The sequence below is a fragment of the Oculina patagonica genome, chromosome 5, assembly GCF_052425735.1.
Source record: "Oculina patagonica isolate OP01 chromosome 5, crgOcupat, whole genome shotgun sequence".
NCBI lineage: Eukaryota > Metazoa > Cnidaria > Anthozoa > Scleractinia > Oculinidae > Oculina > Oculina patagonica.
In genome coordinates this window covers 23643859-23656315 of record NC_135762.1, presented here as the reverse complement: position 1 = coordinate 23656315, position 12457 = coordinate 23643859, and positions in this window count along the sequence as shown.

Here is a 12457-nt window from a genome sequence, read left to right as displayed (position 1 = left end):
CTCGAAACGAACTCAACTCGAATTAATGACTGAACTATGAAATGGACAGGCCCTCCATACATTTCTTAAAGTGCTAGTTAGGAGAACTTTTAGAAAATCGAGGCTAGCACTCTGGTGATCACTTGCTGAATTCTCATGACCTTGTATTCCTGGTTATGTTTTGGTGTTACGATCTGAAATAGGATGCTGGTAATTTTGGGGACTTGAAGGGGTGAGAATTACCAAAATGGGTCACTTGTTCTCACAACATCATCAACTACATCTTATAAACTGTCTTATACATAACTCTATACACGAAACCTTGTTTTGTTCACCATTTTAAACTATTTAGGCAAGGTCGCTAATGAAGAACTGATAATGCAGTGTATTATAAGCCCTTTGCAGCTTTGGATTACATAACCTTCGATTTTAAAAAAAATGGTATTTTGCTAATTAAAAAATACCTAGTTTGAGACCTTGGCGTTTAAGAGAGATATTCTATGCTGGTTTGAAGGTTCAAAAATTTTGAAAGGTTACTAAAGAACAAGAGGTTAAGACCATGTTACATAACGCCAGGCCCTCAAACTGGGCTTTGGTGCTCACGCCGGCCACACAGGCTAATTTTTTTAATAAAAAAGGATATGTGATCCGTTGCAGAGAAGCCCCCATTGAAGTTTGAAGATTTAGTTCTGGAATTTGTTTAAAAGATCTATAGAGTTTATATTACAGTTGTAAACAGAAAGAAATTACATTGTTTGCTATGTTTTGTTCGCAAAGAACATTTTGGACAGAGGAAATGAAGAGATTAGCTTATCTTAAAGATTTAATATTATATGCCAGCCCAACCGCGAGAGTTATTTTACAGTACGACCCAGAAAACTGTGATCTCCAAAATCATTTGTGGAATGCTTCACTTGTTGCAACCAATCAGGAATAAATGAATTAGAAAAGGTAATCATACAATTTTCGAATTCTTTTTCTCTCCATTTAAAAGCGAGTTCTAGTGCAAAACCTTTGAAAGTGAGTTTTGCTCACATTTTCATTTTCAAGCAAAACAAACGCAATTTTTGCCCCTTGTCTCGTCTGAGAACCTTTTTAGTCGATTCACTCATGAGCATTTAATCTTCCAGCTGATTGGTAGCAATAAATGGCATTGCATATGTCTGAATTTATCAAAACCAGGCCAAGGAAATTTTCACCGTTTTGAGCGCAAATCGCTGTAAACGCGTTTTTTTCTCGCCAGAAACTATCTCCAAACTCGATGATATAAAAACTAAAGGGAATGTCAGTCTTTTTTTCTCTTCTCCTTTCTCTTCTCTACCTTTCAGCGCTGTATTTCTTTCTTTTTCCCCTTTCTTGTGGCGTTTTAAGCCAATTCGCGCAGTAACGTACTTGTTCAAGAATACTGACGTCACTTTTCTTTGACCCGGTTTTGATAAATTCAGACATATATAATTCTTGTGTTTGCGGTTTTGTTGATCACACTGTAATGCAAGGACGGGACGTTTTAGGCGTAACAGAGCTTTATATAATGCGTGTAGGTGTAAAATAAATAAAGATAAACACGAAACGAGCCGTGTTTTTCCTTTTGCTTCATTAGGGTGAGGGTTTATGATGAAAACATTAAAAGTACGTCCGTGTCATTTGCATTTAACACCAGCTGTTAAAATTCAATGACGTTTCCAAACAAGCATTAAAAATTTCCTTTCCAAAACTAATCTGAATGTTAGGTTTTATTGCAGGATCATCTCAGCGTAATTACATATCTATTTATCGCGTTAAAAACACGTTGCTGTTAAAGGACTATCACGGGGATTTCGCAGATTTTTGGTATAAAACTATTCTGAAATTAGTGGTAGGCAACTAAACCCTAAATAAACATTATCTTTGAACATCTTAAGGAAAATATAACCTTAATTTGCAGATAAAAATCAACCTACGGCTATAAAAATCGATATTTCAAAGACGGGCGGAAACAACTTAGAAACATTTGCCTAACTTTTTCAAATTGCAATCCGTTTCTATCCGAGCCATCCGCAGCCAAAGATGCTCGTTAACAGTCTCGGTGCTCTAATATAGCAATTTTTAATAAAAATGGACTTATTTTTTTAGGTTTCCTGCGACACAAATATAAATTTTGGCGGTTCAAAAGTTTGGTAAAATCCGTGACATTGTCCTCAAATACGAAACAACCCGCAGTCTAAAACGCCAGGCTGAAGTTTTGAAATGTTTGGTCATTTTCATTGTGTGAAAATTGCAAAACATTAAGATGGACGAAAAGTTGCAATTAGTGCTTGGAAAACGCTTTCAATTTGAAGCTTTTCAATCTCGTCTTCGGACATTTTTGGTATTCAATACTCATCTCTCATCATTTACCGAGATTTTATATTAAAAACACGATATCCATTAATGTTAGGTTGTTACTCATTTGTAAGATTCGCTAAAAGTGAGTCATTAACGCATCAAACAAAAAGAACAGTTAAAATAGAAACATAAACAATATTCCAGTTTCATTGTTTATACAGACAAACCTGCTATTTAGATCTATCTTCTCAGCCGCAAATCGTCTGTGAAAACTAATTACTTTTTTAGCGAAAAAAGCAAAGATTGAATATATAATATTCTATGTTTTTGCAGACAGCAAACTCGGTTACACAATGGTAGCAACCCGGGATCTTTTTGATAAAGTTTATTTGTAAATTAATTTTTCAACAAATCCGTCTCGAACGCATCTTGCTTGGAAAGGCTTCGTTAGTTGGAGAACTCTGAAAAGGAATTCTGTAAGTACAAAATAATTGCCGCCGTCTTGTATGTAAAACTGGACAGAACTAGTGCCTTCCACTTAATTTATACATACCCGTTTAAAGCAATGTTACACCTAAACTTAGCTAGGGAGAGTGAATTTTTACAAGAGGAGTTGCTCTAATTTCGAATAAAACTTGGTTATTTAGTTTCCCAGCTAGACATCACGTTTACTTAGATTCAGCGAGGTCTTTCTACGAAAAGGAACGATATAACAGTTTCATTGTGATAGCTTCATTCATCACACCCAACCTTAACACGACATGTTTACACGTTTTCACAGGGGTAACAAATGTTTTAAAATAACCAAAATTTAGAAGTGTTGATTAACTAAAGGAAAGCCTCACCAATTCACCATTGCACCCGTTTTTAGGTTAATAAATACTAAACCAACTCTGCAAGGTAGTTTTCTTTCTTTTCTCCTAGCTGTTACGTTTCTAAATTCACATGGGGTCGGCTTTAAAAAATTCAATTATTTTTGTGGATTTACTCTCGGGTACAATATTTGTTTCATTGTTGTTCTAAATTAACCGGAAGGTTAGAACTTTGTTTTGACGCTATATGAGGCGCATATTGCATTTTGTTTACATTTTCCTATTCGATAATGAGAATAAACGCTAAACATTCACGTCAATCGCTCCAGATTCGCTGAGAATCGAAATCATTTCTGTTCTGAGTTATTCGTCGCACCGTTTGACAGAAAAGAAGACAGCCTTGACTTTGAAATCTCGGGTAGGTATTGTACATGAGCATTCTAAAGTTAAAATTCTATGTTAGACAAAAAATATCCATCTACAACAAATTAAGAGTATTTTGAAAATCTTGAATTAATGTGTTCAAATATACGCTATAGCGGACCTTAAAATTAAAATTTGTGTTGCATGTATATTTTGTCAAAGGGCAAACTTTCCTCTTTAGATGCATCTCTTCGTTAAAGATGGATCAAATTGTCTGTGAAATTTACGAAGTTTTTTTTCTTTACTGTTATGGGAAAAGAGAAAAAGTAATATCTTCGCATAATTATCTATGCACTAGCTATAAATGTTCCGTCAGATGTATTTAGCATGGACGTTGTTAATTAAGGTTTTTCATCTCAACTGTATCTATTATCTCTAACAATAATGAATTCCTCAAATGACCCAAATGAGGTAAACCAAAGTTAGTGTTTTTGATGTCGTCATTGTCTAAAATGCATAATTAAGCCGGAGATAATGAATTTCGTCTTCTCGCATTGATAATGTTTTGAGGAGAAAGCGAGCTTTGAGTTGGGGTTTTAAATCTTCTGTCGTCTTAACGTGCGCGCCACTTAAGTTAAAAGTTATAAATAGCAAAAGATTACAAGCAACGATAAAGAGTTCGGAACTCCCCACTCGATGGTGTCTAAACGCTCAGTATTGCCATTGTATCAGAAGTAGTCATTCCCGGGGGTACTCCCTGTAGATAACAATTAATCACCGAAGTGGAGGTGAATAGTGGTGGATATTTCGCGGCGAAGTAAATACCTACCCCATTCACCGACACTGAGGTAAATAACTGTTTTAGTTTATACCACACAAGTTGAATACTAGCGGACCAAAACTTCACTTTCGGTAAACAAAGCGACACGCGAAGGCAGTTTGTTTCTCTTAAACTGCTCGGAGGTTAGCCTGAATTTCAGACATAGTACTTTCCTAATCACCTCCGAGTTAACCAATCAGCGTGTGTGAAAAGCACTATTCACTTGAGTGGTATATACTATTAATGGTATATTGCAATTCTTGAGTCTTGATTGGTTCACAGGCAATGGTTTATGAGCTCATATGCCATTGACCGTTAACGAGAAAGCCGGGGGGCTCAAATATTGCAAAGTTCGTTCACATAACTTAGAACGTGTGATCAGGAGCCATAATCGGGGATTTTGGCTGCTTATGTGATCTTGGAACAGCAATATTTCGCAACACTTAAATTTTCGCGATCTTAGAGAATTTGTCTATCATTTCCTAATTTATAAGCCGCTTTCTCTTTTTCTTTCGACATCAAAAAAGCAAAAATATGATGTCACAAAAATTTTGTGTAGTAAGGTATCATGTATAATAAAACTATTGTAGTGATTCAAAATAACTGCAATTTAACGAGCTCCTTTATTGATGAAAATACAGTACGTTTAAAAATCTTAACTCCCAAAACGATCCTCATATAATTCTACAGCATTGCGCATTGTGAAATGGACAGGTGTCGACGGACCACGCAATTCTCAGAACTTAAATTAAAAGGAATGTATGGAATAAGTTAGGAGAGTTTGTATACCGATATTTGGATCTCGAATGTCACAGCATTGAAGAGGCAGAAAACGTTCATTGCTTGAAAGGAAAGTTCTGAGGGCCATGGGTTCGATTCCCGTCGGGGACTCAGATTTTTTCTTTGTCCCACGCTCGTGACATAATGAACATTTCATCTTTTTCATTTATCACCAAGCTTAAAATTTACCATCTTTACTATTTATTACACACATGTTTCGACACATGACGCTTTCAACGTTGCTGATCCTTGGCTAGCAGTATGCAGGACGCGTGTCACATATCAATCTTGTAAATGGCCCAGCTCACCACGAGTCTCTCGTAGCTCAGTAGGTTTGAGCGCCCAACCGGTATCTGGGAAGCCATGGGCTCGATTCCCATCGGGGACTCAGAATTTTTAATTTGTCCCATGCTCGTGTCATTGTTAAAAAATAATCTTCATTATTTATCACCGAGCTTAAAATTAACCATCGTTTTATTTACTACACACTTGATGATTTTGACATTGCTGATCCTAGCAGTATGCAGGACGTTCGTGTCAACCTAGTAAATGGCAAAGCTCACCACGAGTCTCTCGTAGGACCTCGTAGCTCAGTTGGTTAGAGCGGGGAGCGGTATCGGGGAGGCCATGGGTTCGATTCTCGCTCGTGACATAATTAACCCAGTCATCTTTATCAGGAAAGTTCTTCTTTGCCAATCGAGAGAAAACCATTATTGATTTATCGGAGTTTGGGTTAAAATTTTCCATGTATTACAAAAAAACTACCGAACAGATGTTTAGCGAGTTCAGTATTACTTCAATTCATTTCGCATAATAATTTAGCAATGAGCATTTGTTACTTTATAATTCAAATCACGGCAAATTTGTCGGCAAAGTGAAAAAAATTTATTCAGAGACGATGGTAACTCACCATCGTTTAAATCTTGCGAGTGATTGTCTTGGATATATACATTTTGACAAAGGAAACAGATCTCCGAAAAAACTCACAAGTTGTTGTGAAAAAGAAATTTAATATTTTATCACTGAAGAATCTCGAAAATCTGGAAACAGTCTCGCAGTGGGTAAGTTAAATTTTAGTTAAATCCCCAGGTTCGTAAAATGATGCGCTAAACTCCTTTATTAAAATTCTCAATTTTCGGAGAACTATCTAAAGATAAATTGTAATTACAAATGTAGAAAACAGTGATTTTAGTAATGTAAAAGATATAAAAAAGCAGTAAGATAGGGTAAAGTAGCATCGAATTAATATTCTTTAGGTCTTGAATTATTTTTGACCTGTCTGGACAAATTACTCTTAAGAAAGTTATAATATTCGTCATGTCACGAGCGTGTGACTAAGAAAAAATCTGAGTTCGCGACGGGAATCGAACCCACGACCTCCCAAAAACCGGGCGGGCGCCCTATCCACTGAGCTACGAGAGACTCACATCCTGCATACTGCTAGGATCAGCAATGTTGATACTGTAATGTATGATGATAAAAAAAAAGAAAATTGGTAAATTTTATGCTCGGTAGTGAGCTTGAGCTGATTTATGTATTTATATGGCATAGAGGTCAAAATTATTGAGTTCTGGTGGAAAGTAGCCTGCTGTTACGGAGAATTTCCCGTATTTAGGTCATTTCTATGTTAAACCATACTTAGCATGTTTATCATTTAAAAACACATAAGCCAACAGCACCTAATATTAGGTGCTGTTGGCTTTTATGTGTTTTTTAAATGATAAACATGTTAAGTATGGTTTAACATAGAAATGACTAAACGGGAAATTCTCCGTAACACTGCGAATACAGCCGTCTCTCAGGCTTAAAGTCGCCTTAAGTCGCATTAAGTCGCCTAAAGTCGCATTAAATCGCCTTCTCTCATTGCTCCCGCTACTACGCGCGGCTAGGTGGAAAGATGAAGTTATTCGTTAAGTCAATGGCCAAATTTCTCTGAGGATTGCTTACGATTTCGCGAGGACTTCGATCCGAAGATTTCAACGTTGATCTGAAGAATTTCGAAGAGTTCCTCGGACCATTCGACCGCATTCGAAAATTTCCGTGTACGCTATCTACCGCTGATTTTGAAAGTCGACGTTATATATAAGCAGGTCAGCTAAGATTTCGAATAGTCTACTTTTGTAATGGTGATTATTAAAAAAATCGCGCGGAATATCGCCAGATACTTAGCCACAAGGCCGAATGGCGGGCTGACTACATCTGGCAAAAATCAGACGATATTCTGCAAGATTGAGCAGGATAATTGTTTAATTGTTAAACAAATTGTCGACGAAACATGCACATTTTACAGAAAAACTGTTACGGTGATTATTTAGTGATTTGCAAGACTTCGGTTCAATCTCGCCAAACTTCGTAAATAGCATGCAGGATATTTGTTATGTACGGATAAGAAACAACAAGGAATTAAGGGGGAATTATACCCGAAGGTCGTTTTTTCACAGCTTTACACGGGTTCATCGGAAATATTTCGTTCGCGTTTCAAGGAATCCAAAAACGCTCTCATTAGAGCGGTTTTCACTTGAGTGTCGAAAGTAAATTGCGTTTGCTTTGGTTTTGCATTACTACGCATAGTGATTGGCTTAAAAATCTCTCGCCCCCATTTCTCAGCCAATCAGGAGTAAAACCAAAACCAATCGTGACTCGCTCGCGCACGCTTTCCCGCGCTTCGTGCCAGCTACATGTATTTGCTTCGAGTTTTGATTGGTTCACTGGATTGTCTGTGTCCTTTGTGATTGGCCAGAGTAATTACTTTGGTTTTGGTTTTACGACACTCAATTGAAAACTGCTCTATCTCATATATCTATGTTTAACGGTGTTTTGTAAATTTTTTGTGTGATTCTCTGGGGGGTGTTGAAAGAAGAGAGTCTTTTCGCCAAGGATTAGTAAAATTCAGAGAAATAAGAAATATGGGAGATTTATTGTGTTTTAAAATTAGAATTTTTTTTAGTTAAAAATTGGTAGATGAAAACCATTCTCGTACCTCGAGTCTTCAAAGGGAACGAAGACCCTGGTACCAGACAGTCCCCTAACAACCCTGAGTGCTCTTGCGTGGGGGTCATGATCAACTGTCTGGGGGTGTTTCAATTTTTGTCTCTTTCTTCAATCCATTTTTCAAACCTCTTAAAATTTTCTTCAACTTCAGGTATATTGCCCCATTAATTCCTAAACATATGTAAGCCGAGTCGTGATAATATGTTGAATATCTTAAAATACGCGATATTGTACCACGTGACCAGAATTGACCAATGACGGGACAGAACAAACAGTAGATTCTAACGTGCGATAATTGGCTAAAGCCTCGACAGAAAAATTATTGTAGAAACATATAAAAACTTAAATTAATTAGAACTTTAAGGAAACCGACATTTGTACACTCACGCGGTCAATCTGTAAAGTGCAGATTCACTTTAAAGTCAGGTGCGCCATTCATGCTCAGTAGCTCTGTAAATACCAAATTGCTCGACGGGATTTCAAAACGAGAATCTGGAGGCATTACTTTATGAGCTCGGTGAGTCAAAATGTGAAGGGAGGCTTTTTCATGGGAAAATGTCGAGCCGCAAATTACTCCTTCCGGTTTCTATCTCTTATACGCTACGTACAGGGTAAATATTGCTCAGTTCGTTGTAACACACTGTAGAAAGACAAGAATTAACACCAGGCAACGTTTAGTCAACGTTTTTTTTAATGACTTACTAATATATTGATTTTTTTTAAGTTCAAATTCTCCAAACAATCGAAAACAAACTTTCGTATTTACATTTGGCTCGCTTATGGTTTTTAAGCACGATATTCGAACATAAGCTATTGAAAAAGGCGGACTGTTTAGATAACCTTAGGTTTGCGACTTAAAGAAAGTTTTAACGAACATAGTTTTGCCCTTGTATTAACCAAGTTCAAGAAAAAAGGGTACAACAACCCCGAAATGAACAGGTCTCGCACCGTTTTCGATACAGAATTGTTTATTTTTTCATAGATGTTTTTCGCTTACAGCATTAAGACTTAATGAATATATATGAACTGCGGTCGAAACATGAAATTAATAAAATTATCTTCGCAGTGTGTAAGCAATTTAAATTAGTGCTTTTTAGTTTGATTTTTTTACCGAGGCTAATACAAATGCTTCAGTAAGAGCTAAGCACTATAGTAGAAATAAACTTGAAAGTGAGTTATTTTGATGCTTTGAAAAACGAAAAAAATAAAATAAAAATAAAGACAACAAAAACAAAAACAAAAACGGTTTGCGCGGTCAGAATATCGTGCAACCATTCCAAACTAGAACATTTTACACATCATTTCCAAGGTTCCAGAGTGACATTGGTTCATAGTTATACTGCTAGCGTTGCAACTTGGAAATTGCACTCGACGCACTGAAATCTCTTTCTAGGCACCAAAGCATTTGTGCATAGATTAAGCCTCGGAAAGAACTACAGCCTGTGGCTTAAAAAAATTAGCCACCCTGTAATTTCGACTTTAATAATTATTTTGGAATAGTTATTTAAATATTTATAATTTGGATGTTCTGAAAATTTTCTTCTTTTAATGTTTCCTCTTTGACATACCACTTGGGTGGGAGGCGCGGGCAGGACTGCGGATCGAGCGGTCCGGGTTCGATCCCTGGCCTGGACACTGCGTTGTGTTCTTGAGCAAGACAGGGCCACTAGGCTCGCATGCAGACTTTATCTATACCACATGGCTAATTTGCATTATAATATGAAAATTACATGGCGGTTCTTTTGAATAAGGACTTTTATTCAGTTCAAGAATTTATTTCCCCAGCAGGTGGCCTATAGGAACTTTTCACAGCGTGTCATATACATGTCGCCAAACAATAAAGAAAAACTCATTTCCCACCGAGAAAAATTACATTATTTTAGTACAGGAATATGCATGACCCCGAGTCCCTGCGTGAGAGCGTATGATTTAAATTGTAAATAGGAAATAAAGTATATATAACTGAAATTACGAGTTTTGATCAGGTTCGTAATGTTTCATATTCTTGTCAGTTCTGGCCATTTTGTATTTACGATTGGCATTTTGGCATTCACTGAATTAAGCTCAAGCCAGCTGAAACTGACAAAACACCATTGATAAAAAAAGAAGATTAGGAAAAAAACAAAGCGAAAAAACACTACCCCTGCATAAATACGTAATTAGGTAAGTACGTAGGGCTTTCAAAAATGTACTATTCTGTGGGAAATTTACACTGGTGACAGAGGAAATGTAATGTTTTCGCTTGCATCTTTACAGAGTGAAGAAAAATTTTCGTTTGACCGTAAGTTCGATTCCAAAATACTATCAAAATCGGAAATATATTCATTAGACGTTGTTTTCATTTTTCTGTACCATGTAATTAGGCTGGTTTGCTTTCGCTTCCGTAATAACGCGAGCATTCAAACCGTGTTTGTTTTTCTCCGTTCTATTTTAATTAGGTTGTAATCTGCCGCAATTTTAATAGCCAAAGTCGCACATTGTTGCTTTGCAATATGCTGTATGTTTCTAAGGCTTGACTTTTTTTTATTCGGCCTTAATAACGTCGCAAATTTCCTTAACAACGATTTTGACCAGTATTTAAGCTTTAAAAAGATTGCTGGAATATAAAAATAAAAGTCTACGTCGATTCCTTAATGGAAATGTCACAATGCTTGTGTTAAAACAACCTTAATGTTGTTTTTTACCAACGCTCCGAATTAACGATTTGTAATTAGGTCCTTATTAGGTCAAATTGCATCGTATTTTCCTGAAGAGAATTTGATGCCTTTTTATTAATTTTAAGTCAAATTACTTTTTTTATTCGGACTTTATAACGTCAAAACTTTCCTAAAAAACGTTACTTTTTGCCAATATTTTAAGCTTTAAAAAGATTACTGGAATATAAAAATACAAGTCTCTGACGATTCCTTAATGGAAATGTCACAATGCTTGTGTTAAAACTGCCTTGATGTTTTTTTTTTCAAAGCTCCTTTTTAACGATTTGTACTGAATAATGTCCTAATTAGGTCAAATTACAATGTATTTTCTTGAGGAATATTTAATGCATTTTTTTAAATTCTAAGTCAAATTACAATGTATTTCATTTAGACGTTATAACGTCGCAAATTTCCTAAGCAACGTTATTTGTCCAATATTTTAAGCTTTAAAAAGATTATTGGAATATAAAATAAAAGTCTCTGTCGATTCCTTAATGGAAATCGTCATAAGGCACGTTTTAAAACTACCTTAATGTTGTTTTTCATCAACGCTCCGTATTAATAAATTAGGTCCTAATTAGCTCAAATTACAATCTTTTTTTTCTGAAGACGAAGTACAGAATGCTCCACTCTGATTGGTGGATTTTGTACGTTCAAAACAATTTTGTTTTTCTAGCCCATTCTAAAATTGGTGTGCTTCTGTGATCTTAATTGGTTGAGTACAAGAACCAACCGTGAAAAACAAAGTTGTTTTTTTCCAGTCACAATCGATTCTCATTGGGTGAAGCATTACCTTTGAACAGCTAGCGGCATAATAGCATTCAGATGCAGTTTTCTCACTGTCTTTTTGCTGTTAACAGCTCGACACATCAAATTTGATATTTTTCTTCAAGGAGGCGTCAAATCAGGTTAGTGTAACCTAACTGTCCTTTTTTATATTTCTTTACTTTACCAGGGCAACTTTCTAATATTTGATTGGTGCATCAAGCTCGATAGATATAAACAACGCCAAAATTTACTTTTATTATTTATTAACAGCGATTGAAAACACGATTTGACAAAAACACCTTAATCAGTGGCTGTAATGACTTCCATTTTGGATAATTTACTAGCAAAGTAAATATAATGTTGCGTTTGTGTAAACTAGTGGCTGAAATAGTATGAATAAGTATGATGGTTGAAAACACGATTTGGCAGAAAAAACGGCACTACTTTAAGATTGGCGCAACTAATGGACTTCGTTTACTAATACTTAACCCATCATTAGTTGCTAAAATGGTCTATTTGCATTGTGAGGCAGGAATATTCTAAATCATTGAAAAAATATATTTTTATGACCTGCGATTTTATTATTAATGTTGGTTTTCTTAAAATCGCTAGCCATTGAGAGGAAATTCGACAAATCGAGCTCATAATTGAATGTTATGTGGTGCTCGGAGCATTAAATGTTGTTCTGCGTTTTCAAGAAATTTAGTGGTTGAGAGAGAGCGAGCGAGTTAAGCTGAATTACACACAGACAAATTCTATTTTCAACGTACTGTTTTCAAACGAAAATTTTTTTTTGTGAACGATTAATCGTTTTTTCGATGTTCATAGGACGACTAAAAATGATTTAAGGAAACCAAAACTTTGCGTGGAGTCACTTCGCACTTTGGCGTGCCACTGATTTAAACGAACCTTGATAAAAATCGACAATAAAGGTAAATCGCCGT